The sequence below is a fragment of the Anas platyrhynchos genome, chromosome 29, assembly GCF_047663525.1.
Source record: "Anas platyrhynchos isolate ZD024472 breed Pekin duck chromosome 29, IASCAAS_PekinDuck_T2T, whole genome shotgun sequence".
NCBI lineage: Eukaryota > Metazoa > Chordata > Aves > Anseriformes > Anatidae > Anas > Anas platyrhynchos.
In genome coordinates this window covers 8,534,309-8,552,352 of record NC_092615.1, presented here as the reverse complement: position 1 = coordinate 8,552,352, position 18,044 = coordinate 8,534,309, and the positions used below count along the sequence as shown (strand labels likewise).

At 48.5% G+C, this 18,044-nt stretch overlaps 1 long non-coding RNA gene across 1 annotated transcript; it reads left to right on the top strand.

Moving 5' to 3' along the window:
* The first annotated feature begins 8,519 nt into the window (after positions 1-8,519).
* Positions 8,520-17,203, top strand: LOC139999756 (uncharacterized). The gene is made up of 2 exons (XR_011805266.1): positions 8,520-9,349; positions 14,460-17,203. It is a non-coding gene; the product is annotated as an uncharacterized lncRNA (long non-coding RNA).
* Positions 17,204-18,044: the final 841 nt, after the last annotated feature.

Genomic DNA, 18,044 nt, shown 5'->3' with positions numbered 1-18,044 from the left:
AGGATTCCCCATTTGTTCTCCTTCTATGCCTATTTCTCTGCTTCAGGCTGGGATGATTTCACCCAGCTGAATATGAATTGATTCATTAGGAACTGTTACCAGGGCATCAAAGAAAGTCTCACTAATAAATTCAGGGTTTGTGCTTTTAATGGAGTACTTACGAAGAAGCGTCTGCAGACAATACCGAAGTTCCCTCAGGACCAGCACTCACCTCTCCCTAAGTGTCTGCAGATCAGTGCTTGGGCCAGCATCATCTGCCCGCATCGCAGCATACATCCCCAGCCAGCGTCCGACGAAGGACCCGTGCCTCCTGTTAGGAAAGTTCATCACAATCAGTGCAGGCTTTCAACTGGGTGCAGCACCACAGAGGACATTTCAGACTGCTAGAAAACAGATAGGGCTGCTGAAGCCTCCATGAACTGTCCTACAGATAAAAGGCACACAGCAAGACTTTGGTTCCATGCTGTTGGTCTAATTCTAATCTCTGCATTGCACAAATAAACAAAATTCATTTATTCCTTGTGGAGCTGACTTACTCTTTTCATTCTTCAAGCAGCATTCACAAACCATTTACTGCATGCTATACAACATGATCACCTGTTTACATACAGACATAAATAAACACTGATTTTAATAATCTTCATGTTTGCATAAACAGTTAAAATGATGCTCAAAATGCGCTGATACTCTAGAAATATTTTCCCAGCCTACGATGCCATCACTTATCTTGCTATTTAATTTAGAACAATGCAGCAAATCTGCAGTATACTCACCAATAGGCAAAAACTTTCTTCTATACGTAAACCACGTTAAACCACAGCAAACCACACGTGAACACACCTTGGCTTATTGTCTGACTTTGGCTTATGGTGCGTCTGTTGCTGTGTCCAGCACAGTGCAGCCCCTAAATTGCTACCAAAACCTTGCCACAAACCTCAATCCCCCTCTTAAAAGAGACCCTCTTGTTTGTTGCCCTTCTTTCGACACTCTCTAACAGTTTTATGTCTTCATACATATATATACAACAAAACATCAAAGAGCTCAGCAAGGTCCACCAAGGAAAGGAAGCAATGCAGGAGAAAGAAGACAGGACAACAGGGAGAATGGGCAGCATAAGGGAGGAGGCAGCCAGTGGCCTTAAAAACAAAGCCTAGAATATAACTTCCACTAGTGGGACATAGTGAATTGGAGCTCTGGGGTCTGCATCTAGAGATGTCTTTTCTATTTATCGTCTTGTTGCGGAGATGGGTCCTCTGGCTTTGGTTGTGTTTATTCATGTTGGGCAATTATCTCCCAAGAAGAACCCCCTGTTGGACAGAAAGGTAGAGGTGTGCTCCAGAAACACAGTGATGGCAAGGAGTCCTCCACTTCATTCTGGCATTTTTTTCCAGCTGGAAGCATTCCCAGTTGTCAACGGAATTGGTTTTGAGGAGTAGGAAAGACAGCATTGCTGGGTTTCTGCTTTCTCCTCCATCCTATCAGACCACATCATGAGAGTTGTCTTTGTTTGATGTTCTTATGTCGCGTTCTGTTATTCTATATTTTTTTCTCTCTGATGTGATTTTATGTTCTTCTGTTACGTTATGTTCTTATGTTCACAACAGGACTCCTTGCCAACACCGCCTCACAGACACCTGGGCCAAAGAGCAGGGCCTTGAGCGGCTAGCTCACCATGACAGAGCTCATTTCCTTCCCAGTAGCTGCCAGGTGCCCTCTGGGGGCATTTCGGGGCTACAGCATGGGAAGACTTCCTTGGGGTGGGAAGCCATTGGGCTAGGAAATGGGCAATGTTCCCTAGGAAGGAAATCCCTGGGAAGCAAAAGCCTTGGGATGGGAAGTCTTGAATGGGGTGGGTACCATTCCCTGGGGAAGGAAGTGCTTGGAGAAGTCCTCCAAGAGAGGGGAATTCTTTGGGACGAGGTCTCTTTGGCTGAAGAAACGCTTCGTGTTGATGGGGCAGATTTCGTCTGGGTTGCTGGGAATGTGCCATGCGGTGAAATGGCAAGGATGGGCACTGCCGCTGAGGCCGAGAAGCTGGTCCTGGGCTGGGCAAGCCTTGGGCCGGGCAAGTGGTGGTGTGGAAGCGTCCTGGGCATGGCAAGTGCTGCGTGGGAGGGAAATCCTGCTGGGGATGGCCAAGTCTTGCGCTGGGCAGCCTGCTTGGCTCCAAAGCCTGCAGTCCTCCCCAAGATGTCGGCGAGGGGCTGGTCAGCCGTTGGGACAGAACCCCCGTTGCCCGCGTTCCCCAAGCAACCGCCCCACTCTCCAGCCACCATGGCAGGTCCAGCAGCCGGCTCCCGCTCCTCCCGGGGCTGCGGCCCTGCTGGCGAGCCCAGCGCCCCAGAGCTCAGCCCAGCGCCCTTTTTCCCAGAGAGGGTTTCCCCAGACGGCTTCTGCGGGTTGCGCAGACGCAAAACTCCCCCTTCGTCGTCCCAGCCGTGCCGCCAACGGTGGCTGCCTGGCTGCTTCCCTCCCTCCCCGGAGCGATGGCGCTGCCCTTGCAGCCCCCCCAGGTACCCACCCTCCCCTCCGCACTGCCCCAGGCCACCGTCTGGCACGTGGTGCCGGGGGTCCAGGGGCAGCTGCTGCAGCTCCCCGCCAGGGTGCAGCTGCCACCTGGGGGGCACCTCCCAGCCCAGGGGCACCACCTGCAGCTTGGGCAGCTCCCCGCCGCCGCCGTGGGGCAGCTCCCTGCTGTGGGGCAGCTCCCCCACAGCGCTCCTGTGGGTGCCCCCAGTGTCTCCCAGCCCCTGCTGATGTGGACGGGGACGCTGGTGCCCCAGGATGGTGCTCCCCTCTGCTTGAGGCCCAGGGCCGTGCTCCATGGGGAGCTCCTGCACCCCGCAGGCACCTGCCTGCTGCAGGCCCCTGCCTACCCCGGCCCCCCACCACTCCTCATGCCGGGGCCTCCGCTGCGGGGGCAGGCGCTCCCCGCGCCCCGCACCCTCAGCAGCAGCCGGGGGCAGCTGCCGGAGCCCTGCTTGCATGCCGTGGGGCTCAGCGAGGACCAGGGGCCCCCGCTGCCCGGCCCCACTCCCCCCGAGCCTGCCCAGGCTCCAGCGACCACCAGCACCCAGACGGCGACGCCCGACGGTGAGTTTGGGGCTGGCACAGCCGGCCGCTGGGCGCCCCACACCCAGGAGCCATGGCAAAGCTGGCAGCGGGGGATGCTTGGGGGATTGCATTGGCTTGCTTTTTCCTCAGCGGCGACACTTGCAGAGGTGCCTGAGGAGCCCCTGGAGCTGCTGGAGCTGGGCCCCGATGCCTTCGCCGAGGCCTTTCCCCAGCTGGCAGGGGACAGCCAGCAGCTGCAGCACCTGCAGGACCAGCTCCCGGCCGACCTGGACAGCTCCGGCTTGGAGGAGCTGCTCAGCTGCCTGGATGCCGTGGAGCCCCAGGACGCCTTCGCCGCTGTCCCCAGCAGTCCTGTCCTCAAGCGCTTCCTCTCGCAGCTGCCCGACCTCTGCGAGGACATCGAGGAGCCCAGCACACAGGGACTGGCAGCCACCAGAGCGCTGGGTGAGGTCCCCTCAAGCCCTGGGCTGCACCCCGACAAGGTGCAGGCTGGGCGGGCACTGCAGCCCCCTGCAGCTGCTGTGCCGCCACTCAGCTCCCCCCTCAAGCCTGCAGCCCGGCCCCAGCTCAGGAGAGCCCTGCCCAAAAGGCCCCCCCAGCAGGAATTCATCCCTGCCCGCAGGAGAACCCTGCCCCAGCCTCCCTTGGCTCCCCTCAAGAGGCGCCCCAACCCTGACTGCCTCCCTGCCCACAAGAGACCCCTGCCCCAGCCTCCCCAGGCTCCCGTCCAGAGCCCCCCCGACCCTGACTTCCTCACTGCCCTCAGGAGAGCCCTGCCCAAGCCTCGCCTGAGTCCCCTCCAGAGCCCCCCCGACCCTGCCCGCAGGAGACCCATGCCCAAGCCTCTCCCCAAAAGGCCCCCCCAGCAGGAATTCATCCCTGCCCTCAAGAGAACCCTGCCCCAGCCTCCCTTGGCTCCCCTCAAGAGGCCTCAACTTCTCCCAGCCCTCAGGAGAGCCCTGCCCAGTCCCCCTCGCAGTCCCCTCCAGAGCCCCCCGCTCTGGAGGGGACTGCCCACGGCTCTGCCCACGCAGCCGCGCACGCTGCAGCGTCCGGCGCAGCCCCGCGGGGACTACGTGCCCTGCGTGGGGCCCTGGGCGGGCGGCGACTCAGCGCCCACACCGCTGGAGGAGCAGGAGTCGTCGGTGCCCATCACGCCGCAGCAGCGTCCCGAGCGGGAGCGCCTCAAGAAGCTGGCCCAGGAGGAGCGGCAGCGGGCGGCCCACCACATGAGGATCGGCCCCGGGCAATTCTTCGAGCAGCGGCAGAAGGACCACGCCAGAGCCTACTCTTACGGCTACCCGTGACCGACCTCGGGCTTCTCCTCGACGGCCCCCGCAGCACCCAGGCCCGCTCAGCACGCAGGCAGGCACAGAGACCTCTGCAGGCACCTGCTCCAGCTTCAGCCACGCTCCTCAGCCCTTGCCCCTCTCGCTTGCCCTCTCCCCTCTCTCGTGCTGGACCTACGCACTGCTTGCCACTCTCAGGGATGGGCAACGGCAAATGCCAATGGCAAATGCGCGCGCGCCTCACCCAGGAAGGTGGCAATGGCAAGCTGGGGGGATGCTGGCAGCAGCTGGGCTGGGAAAGCTTGCCCATGGCAACTGCTGCTTGGGACACCAAAGGGCTGAGAGACAAGACTTAGCTCTTCTTTCGGGGCATTGCTCTTCTTTGCTGCCTTCTGGATTACATTCCTCTCCTTAGGTGCTCACTCAGCAAGGCCTCTGCCTGCAGAAAATTTTCTGCAGAAAATTCAGAAAATGGGTGCATGGCTGGATGGATGGGTGGGTGGGAGTTGGGAATTCAGCCTTGGGATCAGAACTGGGAGGTTATTGGGATAGGAAATGATCAGTGGGATGGGAAGTGATGATGGGGATAGGAACTCATTGGCACGGGAAAAATGGGTTTTATTTGTATTAAATTTACATTTTTAAATTTTATTTAAATTTCTGAGTTTTATTTTTATTAAATTTAAATTTTCAAATTTTATTTAATGTACTGGTTGTATTATTTATTTCATTAAATCCACTTTATTGACTGTGTTGTACAGTATGGCATTGTTTCATTATTAGAAAATGATAAGTATTTAATATTATTAATTAAACAATATTTACATATTTTATACATTATAAATTATCAATATTCTCATTTCTAATTTTGTTTGTTTTTATTCCTTTTCTACCCTATTAAACTCTCTTTATCCCAGTGCATTGGTTTGGACTTTAGTTTTCCTTCCAAGTCGTTGTGGATTCACTCCAGATGGGGGGACATTAGCGAACGCCTGTGTGCTTCAGATCCAAGGTCACCTTTGCCCTCAACTCAAGATCCATGTTTGCATCTGTTGTCATGAAGCAATGTTAACAACAGCAACAATTAAGTTACCTTATTTATTATTTCATGTTATTTCATGATTTCATGTTCAGTTATTTCATGCAGCCCGCTCCCACTGCCCATGCCCAGACCGGGCATGGATGTGGGCATGGCCAGCACGGACGGCAGAAAATTGGGTGCATGGCTGGATGGATGGGTGGGTGGGAGTTGGGAATTCAGCCTTGGGATCAGAACTGGGAGGTTATTGGGATAGGAAATGATCAGTGGGATGGGAAGTGATGATGGGGATAGGAACTCATTGGGATGGGAAAAATGGGTTTTATTTGTATTAAATTTACATTTTAAAATTTTATTTAATTTCCTGGGTTTTAATTAAAATTTAATTTATTTAATTAAATCCACTTTATTGACTGTGTTGTACAGTATGGCATTGTTTCATTATTATAAAATGATAAGTATTTAATATTATTAATTAAACAATATTTATATATTTTATACTCGTAAGGGGGTGTCGAGAGGCAGGAGACCTTTTCTCCATTAACACCAGCGACAGGACCCACGGGAACGGGGTTAAGCTGAGGCAGGGGAAATTTAGGCTTGACATAAGGAGGGGGTTATTCACAGAGAGGGTGGTTGCACACTGGAACGGGCTCCCCAGGGAAGTGGTCACTGCACCGAGCCTGTCTGAATTTAAGAAGAGATTGGACTGTGCACTTAGTCACATGGTCTGAACTTTTGGGTAGACCTGTGCGGTATCAAGAGTTGGACTTGATGATCCTTAAGGGTCCCTTCCAACTCAGGATATTCTATGCTTCTATGATTCTATGATTCTATGATACATTATAAATTATCAATATTCTCATTTCTTATTTTGTTTGTTTTTATTCCTTTTGTACCCTATTAAACTCTCTTTATCACAGTGCACTGGTTTGTTCTTATACTTTTTCTTACACTGTGGAGCCCAAAACTGCACTCAGTACTCAGTACATGGAATACCAAGAGACACTGCCTGTCATTTTCTCTTCTCTGCAGAAGCTCTGTTGCTAACACTGTCCAGAAATCACCACTGTCACAGACAGTAGTAGCATTCCCTCCTCCCACAGTTGGTTCTTCCCCCCCAAGACTTAGACACCATCCAGAAAAATAAGAAGAATAATACTAATAAAGTAAATAAAATAAAATAAAATAAAATAAAATAAAATAAAATAAAATAAAATAAAATAAAATAAAATAAAATAAAATAAAATAAAATAAAATAAAATAATAAAATTAATTAAAATAGTCAAAAGCCGTCAGGAAGGCAGTGGTGCAGACTGTGGAGAGCCTGGGTTCAAATCCTTCTTCTGTGAGGCTCTGAACCTATATCCCACCACAATCTCTCTGCTAATGTATGGCAGGGAAAGGAGGAAGAAAGAACATATCTCCTGCACTTTCCATTTATTGTTGACTGACAATTCTGTAGAGTTATAAAGCCTCAATCAGTGAGATACAGGGTTCTTCTCACACTGTCTCACTGTGCCCTAAGCGGAACAGCTCTCATTTAATAGATGCTTCACCACAAAATCATGAGTCATCTGCAGTTTTGAACTTTTCTGGGGTCAAGTCCCTTCAGATGGTTGAGGAATCTGCTCCAGCACCTATGTAAACTGGTGCTCTACTAAGCTAGTGAGTGAACAAGAGAGAAATCCTCTGCTAGATGACTTGACAAATTGGGTCTGAAAATAGTGTTGAGGCAGAATAGTCCACGATTTTTGCCTTGGGTGCACAGAGGGATTGGGTGTTGTAGACTTCTTTTATTCTTCATTAAGATAAACATTTTCAAAAATGTGCTTGTTCAACCTTGCTCCCACTGTGTGCATGGGAGGGAGATAACTGAAAGTGGGGAGCGTTGCTTGGATCCTGCAAGTGGCTGAGGTCCAGTGGGGTTGGAGGCTTTCTTCCTCCTTTTGGAAATGCAAAGCAACCCTGCACCTCCCCTGCACTTGCAGAAGGATCGTGACAGCCCAAAGCACAGCGGCTTTGTAATTGCTGCATACACTTCGATCGGATTTACGTGGCAAGGGTTTGGTAGCAGGGGCCTGCAGGGATGGCGTCTGTGAGAACAATCCAGACAACAGCCAGCTCCAGATAGCTCCAAAAGGGCCCCGGCGCTTGCCAGAGCTGAGCCAATAAGCGATGTTGTTTGCACCTCTGGGAGAGCAGATGTAAGCAGGGGGAAATACTGCTGCACAACAGAAGCTGGAAGAGCAAGGAGTGAGAAGCAGCCCTGCAGCCCCCAAGGTGAGTGCAGCAGGAGGCAGGAGGTGCTCCAGGCTCACAGCAGCAGTTCCCCTGCGGGCTGTGCAGGGAGAGGCCCCTGGTGGAGCAGGCTGTCCCCCTGCACCCATGGGTCCCACATGGAGCAGATCTCCACGCTGCTGCCCCCCTGTGGGTGGAGGAGCCCCCGGTGGAGCAGGTGGCTGTGGCCTGGAGGAGGCTGCGGCCTGTGGAGAGCCCCCGCAGGAGCAGGCCCCGGGCCGCAGCTGCAGCCATGGAGAGGAGCCCCCGCAGGAGCAGGGGGGCTGGGGGGAGCTGCCGCCCAGCCGTGGGGGACCCGTGCTGGAGCAGTTTGCTCCTGGGGGATGGATGGATGGATGGAGCCCGTGGGACGGAGCCGTGTGGGAGCAGTGCTTGAGGAGCTGTTGCCTGTGGGCAGCCCGTGTGGGATCAGCTGGGGAAGGGCGGCATCCCATGGGAGGGACCCCACGGGGAGCAGGGGCAGGGAGGGACCCTGAGGGTCACTCTGCTGAGTCTGCTTTGCCCGTCACGATACTTGTTGAGCCATCGCCCTGTCCTTATCTCAGCCCTGGAGCCCTTTGCATTGTATTTTCTCCCCCTTTCCCTTTGAGGAGGGGGAGTGAGAGAGCGGCCGTGGTGGAACTCGGCTGCCCACCCGCTTCGAACCGCCGCAGTTGCAAAGTCCTGGGAAAGATTTCTTTCAAGAAATTAAACAAGGTGTTTAACAAAGAAATGCAGAGTTTCCTTTTGAAGGCTTCCTGGAGAATTGGGCTTCTTTCCTATTCCCAGCTCAGAGGAAGGGAATTGTTGATTTCACCTTCTTTTTTCTTACATGGAAATTGTAATACATACACCATAGATGTTTGTTCATTGTCCTTTGTATTATAAAACAAAGAGTTTTATTTGAGGAGCAGGTGTTGCGAAGGTTTCCTGCTGAAGTAAGGAGCTGTATAATGCTTAGCTAGACACTATGAAAATTCCATTGCTTAATGTAACAAAAAAAGAATCCTCTCCCCTTCCCTCCTTCTGCATCTCAGTAGCCTCTTTTGTTCAGAAAACACAGCTGCAAAGTTCATGTAACCATTTTCTGATAAGTTGTTAAACTAGTGTATCAACACCCTGCCTTCCTGTCTCACGCTGGGCCAACATGACCAAATAAAGAAAGAAGTTGAACCACAACGCCGAGGAAGACTACGGCCTTCATCTTCACGACCACCAGAGGGACAGAGACGACCCCCTAGCAACAGTGCGCGCAGTCGCAGAATACACCAAGATGTGCTGCGTAATCCTGAAATCACCAAGATATAAAAAGGGACCCTGGGGGGGGGTAAGGTGCGCGCCGTTGGCGGAGCCGAGACTCCCCGGCCGCCCAGCGCTGTTTTGCTTGCTGTTGCTTACTCAATAAATTCCTTTCTATTATTAATGCAATGCTCTCTGAAAATTAATTAAGAGGGAGCTTATAACAAATTTGGTGCCGTGACTCGGATGAAGGCAATCTGATTGAAAGACCTTCGGAGGGGGCGCCCCGCTGATTTCAGCGGCCTCCGCTAGGACTACTTTCATTCAAATCCTTCACCAACGAACCCTAAATTCGGCAGCAAGCAAATAAAGCCGGCAACCCCTAGTAATCTTTGTGCACGAAGACCGAACGAAGACTCAGGAGTGAGTAAGTATAGGCCGGTGATCCGTTCGGTTGGGGTTGGGTATCCTGGAGCGTAGCGTTGTGAGACGTCCAATTGCGGACGAAGCGAGTGCGGACCCCTCGGTAGTGCGGTTCCCACATCCCGCGAGGGACTGGGCCACGAAAAGGGGGAAGCGATTTGTGTGTGTGTGTGTGAAGGCGCTCCAGAAGATGGGACAGAAGAAGAGTAAGCCTTCTGGTCCCATGGGCGGGGTAACGACAGATGTTAGGTTACCCCCTATTCCTCCAGACAGTCCTTTAGGATTAATGATCAAAAATTGGGATGATTCCCCTTTTAGGCGGGGAAAAAGTAAAGTAAAAATGATACATTATTGCATTGAAATTTGGGGTGGTAAACAGATTCGAGACCACCTTTACTGGCCTGTATTTGGGTCCTTTGACGATTGGGTTTGCCAGGCCTTAAATATTTATGTGAACTCAAAGGAACCCTTTAGTTTAGAAGAGAGTGAGTATGCACATTTGTGGATCAGTTCAGAAACTCAGACCAAATTATACCCTCTAAAAGAAAAAGGAGGGGACGGGAGGCGTAAGAAAAACCAAGAATTAGAGATCCCGGCCTCACCGCCTCCCTATGTTTCACCAACCCCACCTGCAGCCCCTCCGACTCCCGGGCCTCTTAATCCGCAGCCCCAGGGAGATGCTGACAGCGACTCTGACTCTAGTGTTCAGGGACCAATAACTAGGAGTCAGGCTAGAAGACAGCAGCTTAGAAACAAAGAAGGATTGTATCCACTAAGGGAAATAGCAATGGGAGGACCACAACCCGGTATGGGATATGTGGCCATCCCTATGAACTCTGGAGATGTCCGAGACTTTAAGAAAGAAATGGGAAACCTATTGGAGGACCCCTTAGGGGTGGCAGAACGAGTAGATCAGTTCTTAGGGCCCAATATCTACACCTGGGAAGAAATGCAATCTATTTTAGGGATATTATTTACATCGGAAGAGAGAGGAATGATTAGAAAAGCTGGAATGCGAATTTGGGATCAGCAACACCAGCAAGGTCCTGCAGCAGATGTTAAATGGCCATTACAGAAACCCAATTGGGATAATCAGGACCCCATACATCGTGGCCACATGCAGGACCTTAGAACCATTATCATCCAGGGAATTAGGGAATCAGTCCCAAGAGGGCAAAACATTAATAAGGCCTTTAATGAGCAGCAAAAGAAAGATGAAACTCCGACAGAATGGTTGGAGAGATTACGAAAAAGTTTGCAACTGTACTCGGGATTAGATCCAGGAACCCCTGTGGGAGAGGCTTTGCTAAAAACTCAGTTTGTAGCAAAGTCCTGGATAGACATTAGGAAAAAATTAGAGAAAATAGAAGATTGGCAAGACCGAGGTCTAGACGAATTGCTAAGGGAGGCACAGAAAGTGTATGTAAGGAGGGAGGATGAAAAGGAGAAGAAGCAAGCACGAATAATGATGGCCGTGATGCGGGAGGGGCAGAGAAGAGGCGAATACAGAAAAGATTTAAGGGTGGTTCGCCAAAAACTAGAGGGAGAAGGGAAAGTGACAGGAGGATTGAGGAATGTGACTTGTTTTTACTGCAATAAGAAAGGTCATAAGAAGAAGCAGTGTCGACTGAGAATGGAAGATGAGAAGATGTTTAAGGAAGACTAGGGGTGTCAGGGGCTCTATCTGCTGGGGACCCGAAAGAAAACTGAGCCCTTGATAAAGTTAAAAGTAGGTCCCCAGCGTGAGGAAATTGAGTTCCTCATAGATACAGGGGCTGAAAGATCTACAGTCCAAAATTTGCCTTTAGGATGTAAAATCTCAACAGAAAAGGTTCAAGTAATTGGAGCAAAAGGGGAACCCTTTGGGGTCCCTGTTATCAAAGAGGTGTTAATTGAATCGGACTCTAAATTAGGGGTGGGATCCTTACTCTTAGTGCCTGAGGCAGAATATAACTTGTTAGGGAGAGACTTAATAGTAGAATTAGGCATAAGTTTAGAGGTAGTAGATAAAGAGCTAAAAATTAGGTTGTGTCCTCTGAGAGCGGAGGACGAGCAAAGAATAAATCCTGAAGTCTGGTACACTCCAGAAAGTGTAGGAAAATTAAATATTAAACCTTTCAAGGTAACTATAACTAACCCAGGTGTACCAACGAGAATTAAACAATACCCCCTGTCTGAGGAAGACAGGCAAGGGTTAAAACCTGAAATTCAAAGGCTACTACAACAAGGGTTGCTAGAACCTTGTATGTCTCCGTTTAATACTCCAATATTACCAGTAAAAAAGAAAGATGGCAATTATAGGTTGGTACATGATCTAAGAGAAATTAATAAGAGAACCGTGACCAGATTTCCTGTCGTGGCAAATCCCCATACCCTATTAGGTCAATTGCACCCAGATGATCAGTGGTATAGTGTAGTGGATTTAAAGGATGCATTTTGGGCATGTCCTCTGGAGGAAGGAAGTAGGGATTATTTTGCCTTTGAATGGGAAGACCCAGATACCCACCGAAAGCAGCAATTACGGTGGACTGTGCTTCCTCAAGGATTCACTGAATCGCCTAATTTATTTGGACAAGCCCTGGAGCAAATTTTACAAAACTACGACAAGCCACCAGGAATAACATTAGTACAATATGTAGATGATTTGTTATTAGCAGGGAAAGACGAAGACACTGTTAGGCAGGCCAGCATACAGCTGTTGAATTTTCTTAGCTTGCAGGGACTGAAAGTCTCGAAATCAAAACTGCAGTTTGTAGAACGAGAAGTAAAATACTTGGGCCACCGACTAAGTGAGGGAACTAAGAAATTAGACCCAGACAGAATCAGCGGGATATTGGCTTTAACGACCCCACAAACTAAGAGGCAGGTACGACAATTATTAGGGTTAACTGGCTATTGTAGACAATGGATTGAAGATTACAGCGGCAAAGTTAAATTTCTTTATAAAAAATTGACTAAGGATGGGTTGCTAAAATGGACCAAAGAGGATGAAAAACAATTAGAAAAATTAAAAGAAGAATTAGCACGCCCTCCAGTGCTGAGTCTTCCGGATCTGAGGAGACCGTTTTTCTTATTTGTTAACAGCAATGAGGGCACTGCATATGGAGTATTAGCCCAAGAATGGGCAGGGAGTAAAAAACCTGTGGCTTACCTATCCAAATTGCTGGACCCAGTTAGTCGGGGCTGGCCAAGTTGTTTACAGGTAGTAGTAGCGGCTGCCTTATTAGTAGAAGAAGCACAGAAAATTACCTTCGGAGGAGAAATCAAGGTGATATCCCCACACAATATCCGGGGAGTACTACAGCAAAAAGCAGAAAAATGGATCACAGATGCTAGGTTACTAAAATATGAAGGAATTTTAATTTCCTCCCCAAAACTAACATTAACAACAACTTCCCTGCAAAATCCTGCTCAGTTTCTTTATGGGGAACCAAGTGAGCCCTTAGAACATGATTGCCTCCAAAATATAGAAGAGCAAACAAAACTGAGACCTGATTTGGAGGAAGAAGAGTTACTTATAGGGGAACAGATATATGTGGATGGTTCTTCACGAATAGTGGAAGGGAAGCGGAAATCGGGGTACGCATTAGTGAATGGGAAAACTTTTGAAATAGTTGAATCCGGACCTTTAAGTCCAAGTTGGTCTGCCCAGGCTTGCGAATTATATGCTGTACTGCGGGCCTTAAGACTGTTAAAGGGCAAAAGTGGTACAATATATACAGATTCAAAATATGCATACGGGGTAGTACATACATTTGGTAAAATATGGGAAGAGCGAGGGCTCATTAATTCACAGGGAAAGGGATTAATACACCAAGAACTGATTACCCAAGTCTTACAGGCTATCAGAGAACCTAAAGAAATTGCTGTAGTACACATTAAAGGACACCGGCGGGGCCTCACCCCTCAGATCAGAGGGAATAATTTGGCAGACCAGGAGGCTAAAAGAGCGGCACTAATGACCATGCGAATTACAAAAACAAGGGAAGACTGCTCAGACTGCGGGAATGATTTAATGAAATTTCCATGCGATGATTATGAATGGGGTGACGGGAAGAAACATACACATTGTTACCATCATAGGCCAATTTATACTCTGTTTAGCTTCACATTACAAGAAAAGAGCAAAATGAATCAAATGGGGATAAAAGAAACAGATAAAGGCAAATGGGTGCTGCCTGATGGACGCGAAATGCTTTCAAAATCCGCAGCTCTGAGGGTATTACAAAGATTTCACGAAAACACCCACTGGGGAACTCAAGCATTGGTGGATCAATTTGCAATAAAGTATATGTGTATTGGAATTTATAATATAGCCAAACGAATTGTAAATGATTGTTTAACTTGCAGAAAGGTAAACGCCCAACATTTGAGGAAAAAAGTATCGGGAGGTCGGGAATTGGCTCACCGACCTTTTGCTAAAATTCAATTGGACTTTACAGATCTTCCAAAAACAGGAAGGTACAAATATCTGTTAGTGATTGTAGATCATCTTACACATTTTGTTGAAGCCTTTCCGACGGCAAGGGCCACAGCTCAAACCGTGGTAAAAATACTACTTGAAAATATTATCCCTAGATATGGAATTGTAGAAACAATTGACTCTGACCGAGGCCCTCATTTTGTCTCCAAAGTGTCTCGAGAGACCATGAAAGCTCTAGGAACAAATTGGGAATACCACACTCCGTGGCATCCCCAAAGTTCTGGAAAGGTAGAGCGAATGAATGGTGAAATTAAAAAACAACTAACTAAACTAATGCTGGAAACAAAAGCCTCTTGGGTAAAATGTTTACCTCTTGCGCTGTTAAACATACGGACACAGCCCAGGACAGATGTAGGAATCTCTCCTTTTGAAATGTTATATGGTATGCCCTATGACTTGGAATTGCCACTTGATCACCCTCAGTTACAGGATGCCCAGTTAAGACCTTATTTAATACAACTCACGAATCGACAGAGGGAGCTCCGAGCGAAAGGTTTGGTAGCACAACGCCCTCCGTTAGACATAGCAATTCACAAGATACATCCCGGGGACAAGGTTTTAATTAAGACTTGGAAAGAGACGTCTTTAACACCACGATGGGAAGGTCCCTATGTTGTTTTGCTTACCACAGAAACGGCTGTCCGGACAGCGGAGAAGGGGTGGACTCATGCCAGCCGTGTGAAAGGACCAGTCTACGAGGATAAGTGGGAAATAGCACCAGGACCTGAGGACCTGAAACTGACACTGAAACGGACTCGATAAGTATTGTGTGCTGGCTGTGTATTGTGGGAGTGGGTGGAAACCCTATTTATCATCTCTTTGAAACAGGTGCGGGCAATTCCTCAGATTCCCCTGAAGAATACTGCTGCTGCCGAGAAGAATCGATACCTCGTAGTTCGCTGCAACCGAACTGACGAGCGAGGCAGAGGAGTAAAATGGTGGGGAAGCTCTAAAGAGGCTGGGCAAGGCCTGGTCAAAGCACCTTGAGAGATGGGTTTTAATCACCTCCTACAATACATTGGGGTCATTATTACCAGCCTGATAAACCATGGATCTGCTCACCCCCATCAGCCTTACAAGTGGAGTTTAATAAGGTGGGAAGATCAAACCATCCTCGGAACTGTCACTATAGCCGGTGCACCGAGTTTCCAAACTACTCTATGTGAAATAATAACTACTGATGGTTCGTGCAGGAATGTATCAAGTTACTATTTTTGCCCAAGTTCTAACCCAGGAAGGAGCTACTGCAATTTTCCAAATGCTTACTTCTGTGCTTATTGGGGATGTGAGACCATTGCTTCAGATTGGATTCCCGGGGCTGGTCGAGACAAATTTTTGCAAGTGGAATATGGGCCCTATGGGTGTAAAAGGCTTAGGAATTGTAACTTTTTGTATCTTAATGTAACTAATCCAAACGACCAGGCCTGGCTACTGGGAAAAACATGGGGTGTAAGATATTACGAAAACGGGTTTGACAGGGGAGGGCTCATACTAATAAAGAAGGAGGTTGCTGATAAGCCCCAGGCGGTAGGACCAAATGAGGTATTATCAAGAAATGTTCAGAGAATCCAGCCTGCAGAAAATGCTACAGTGCCAACCTTCAGCAGCCTTTTGAGCTCAGACGTAGCTGAAAATGATAACATAGCTGAGAGTAACATATGGGAGGTCATGAATGCCAGCTACCAACTATTAAACAAAACAAACCCAAATATGACAGAGCATTGCTGGTTATGTTTTAGTATAAGGCCCCCATATTATGATGCTATAGGGGACCTTGGGGAGCTCACCCGCACAAACGAGAGCAACCCCCTACAATGCAACTGGGGTAAAGAGATAGGGGTAACACTAACACAAGTCACTGGGAGTGGTAGATGTGTGGGCACGGTTCCTGGGGGGAAGCGCCACCTATGTAATATCACGGAGAATGGAAAACAATCAGCTGAATGGTTAATCCCGGCTAGCAACGCCAGGTGGGTTTGCTCATCAGTAGGTGTGACTCCTTGTCTATCGCTAAGAGTCTTTAATGCGTCTCATGATTTCTGTGTACAGGTAATAATTATACCAAGGATTTTATACCATTCTGAGGATTATATGTATGCTCAGCACACGGCAGCAAATTATCATTTGGAAAAAAGGGAACCGATCACAGCTTTAACTCTGGCCACTTTAATAATCTTGGGAGGGGCAGGGGTCAGTACTGGAGTTGCTTCATTGGTCAAGCAAAATCAAGAGTTCACCTCTTTACGCATTGCTGTGGATGAGGACCTGACCCGGATTGAACAATCTATCTCAGCCCTGGAAAAATCTGTCAGGTCACTCTCAGAGGTAGTGCTACAAAATCGTAGAGGATTAGATTTGGTATTTCTACAACAGGGCGGGTTGTGTGTAACCCTGAAAGAAGAATGTTGCATGTATGCTGACCATACTGGAGTGGTAAGGGATACCATGGCCAAGCTCAGGGAAGGATTGGAGAAGAGAAAACGGGAATATGAAGACCGGCAGAACTGGTATGAATCTTGGTTTAATTATTCACCTTGGCTTACTACCTTACTGTCAACTATAGCAGGACCTTTATTGTTATTAATAGCAGCGCTAACTTTCGGGCCATGTATTTTTAATAAACTGATTGCAATTGTAAAAGGTCGTTTAGAAGCGGCACATCTAATGCTTATACGTGCCAAATATGAGCCAGTAAGTACTAACGAAGAAATCGAGGAAACATTAGTTCTTAGTAGTCAAGCATTGCAGAGATTCAATGAACAAAATGAGTAACTAAAAGAAAAAGGAGGGATTGTAATACATACACCATAGATGTTTGTTCATTGTCCTTTGTATTATAAAACAAAGAGTTTTATTTGAGGAGCAGGTGTTGCGAAGGTTTCCTGCTGAAGTAAGGAGCTGTATAATGCTTAGCTAGACACTATGAAAATTCCATTGCTTAATGTAACAAAAAAAGAATCCTCTCCCCTTCCCTCCTTCTGCATCTCAGTAGCCTCTTTTGTTCAGAAAACACAGCTGCAAAGTTCATGTAACCATTTTCTGATAAGTTGTTAAACTAGTGTATCAACACCCTGCCTTCCTGTCTCACGCTGGGCCAACATGACCAAATAAAGAAAGAAGTTGAACCACAACGCCGAGGAAGACTACGGCCTTCATCTTCACGACCACCAGAGGGACAGAGACGACCCCCTAGCAACAGTGCGCGCAGTCGCAGAATACACCAAGATGTGCTGCGTAATCCTGAAATCACCAAGATATAAAAAGGGACCCTGGGGGGGGGTAAGGTGCGCGCCGTTGGCGGAGCCGAGACTCCCCGGCCGCCCAGCGCTGTTTTGCTTGCTGTTGCTTACTCAATAAATTCCTTTCTATTATTAATGCAATGCTCTCTGAAAATTAATTAAGAGGGAGCTTATAACAGAAATCAAAGGTGAACTGCTCCACAAGGACGGGCAACGTCTCAGAATCAAGCTCTTTTGCTCTGTAGTCCTTTCTCAAGGAAAAGATTGATCACACACCTTCCACAGATGTAGGGGAGCAGAGAACAATTTGGGAACTACTCTAATTCAAGTCAGTTTGGGCATAGTGGTACTTCCCTAGCTGTTTCTGAGACAGACGCATTAGCAACAGAGAGTGTTGTGCCGTCACTGGGAGGCGCCTGCGGTGATGACTTCAGAAACAGAACTGAATTGTGTCACCACAGCACTTTGGCAACAGCTGCCTCTGTGCACGTTTAGCTGGGAGGCACAGAGAAGGGTGCTGGATGCGATGAAACCACGTGAGGATTTGTGGATCTCCCCTTGAGGTGCACAGAGAGGGACCATGCCCTTCTGTAAGTGTTTTGATGCTTGGCTGCGGAAAAAAATGTGGTTTTGTTGTGAATGCTTCATTGTAGTATTCTGTAGTTTGTGTCAAGTCCTTACAGAAGCCTCAAGGTTGGTACTTTGCTCAATGATGGAGCTGCACAGAGTGAGAACAGACCCAATGTACGGGTGAGGGCCTCTGCACGTTCTCTTCTTCCTACAGACGATCAACAAATAAGGGGAGACAGAGAAGAGTGTGCTGTGGTCCTCCCATAGACCGCAAGTACTAAAGCATAAACAAGAGGCTTAAGAGTCCCCCTGTCACGTTAAAATTCAGGACAGCAATGGACTTCCTCACACGGGCTGGCCTGTCGACTAGTGTCTCAGGCTGTGGCGTATGAAGATGCACTCCATCT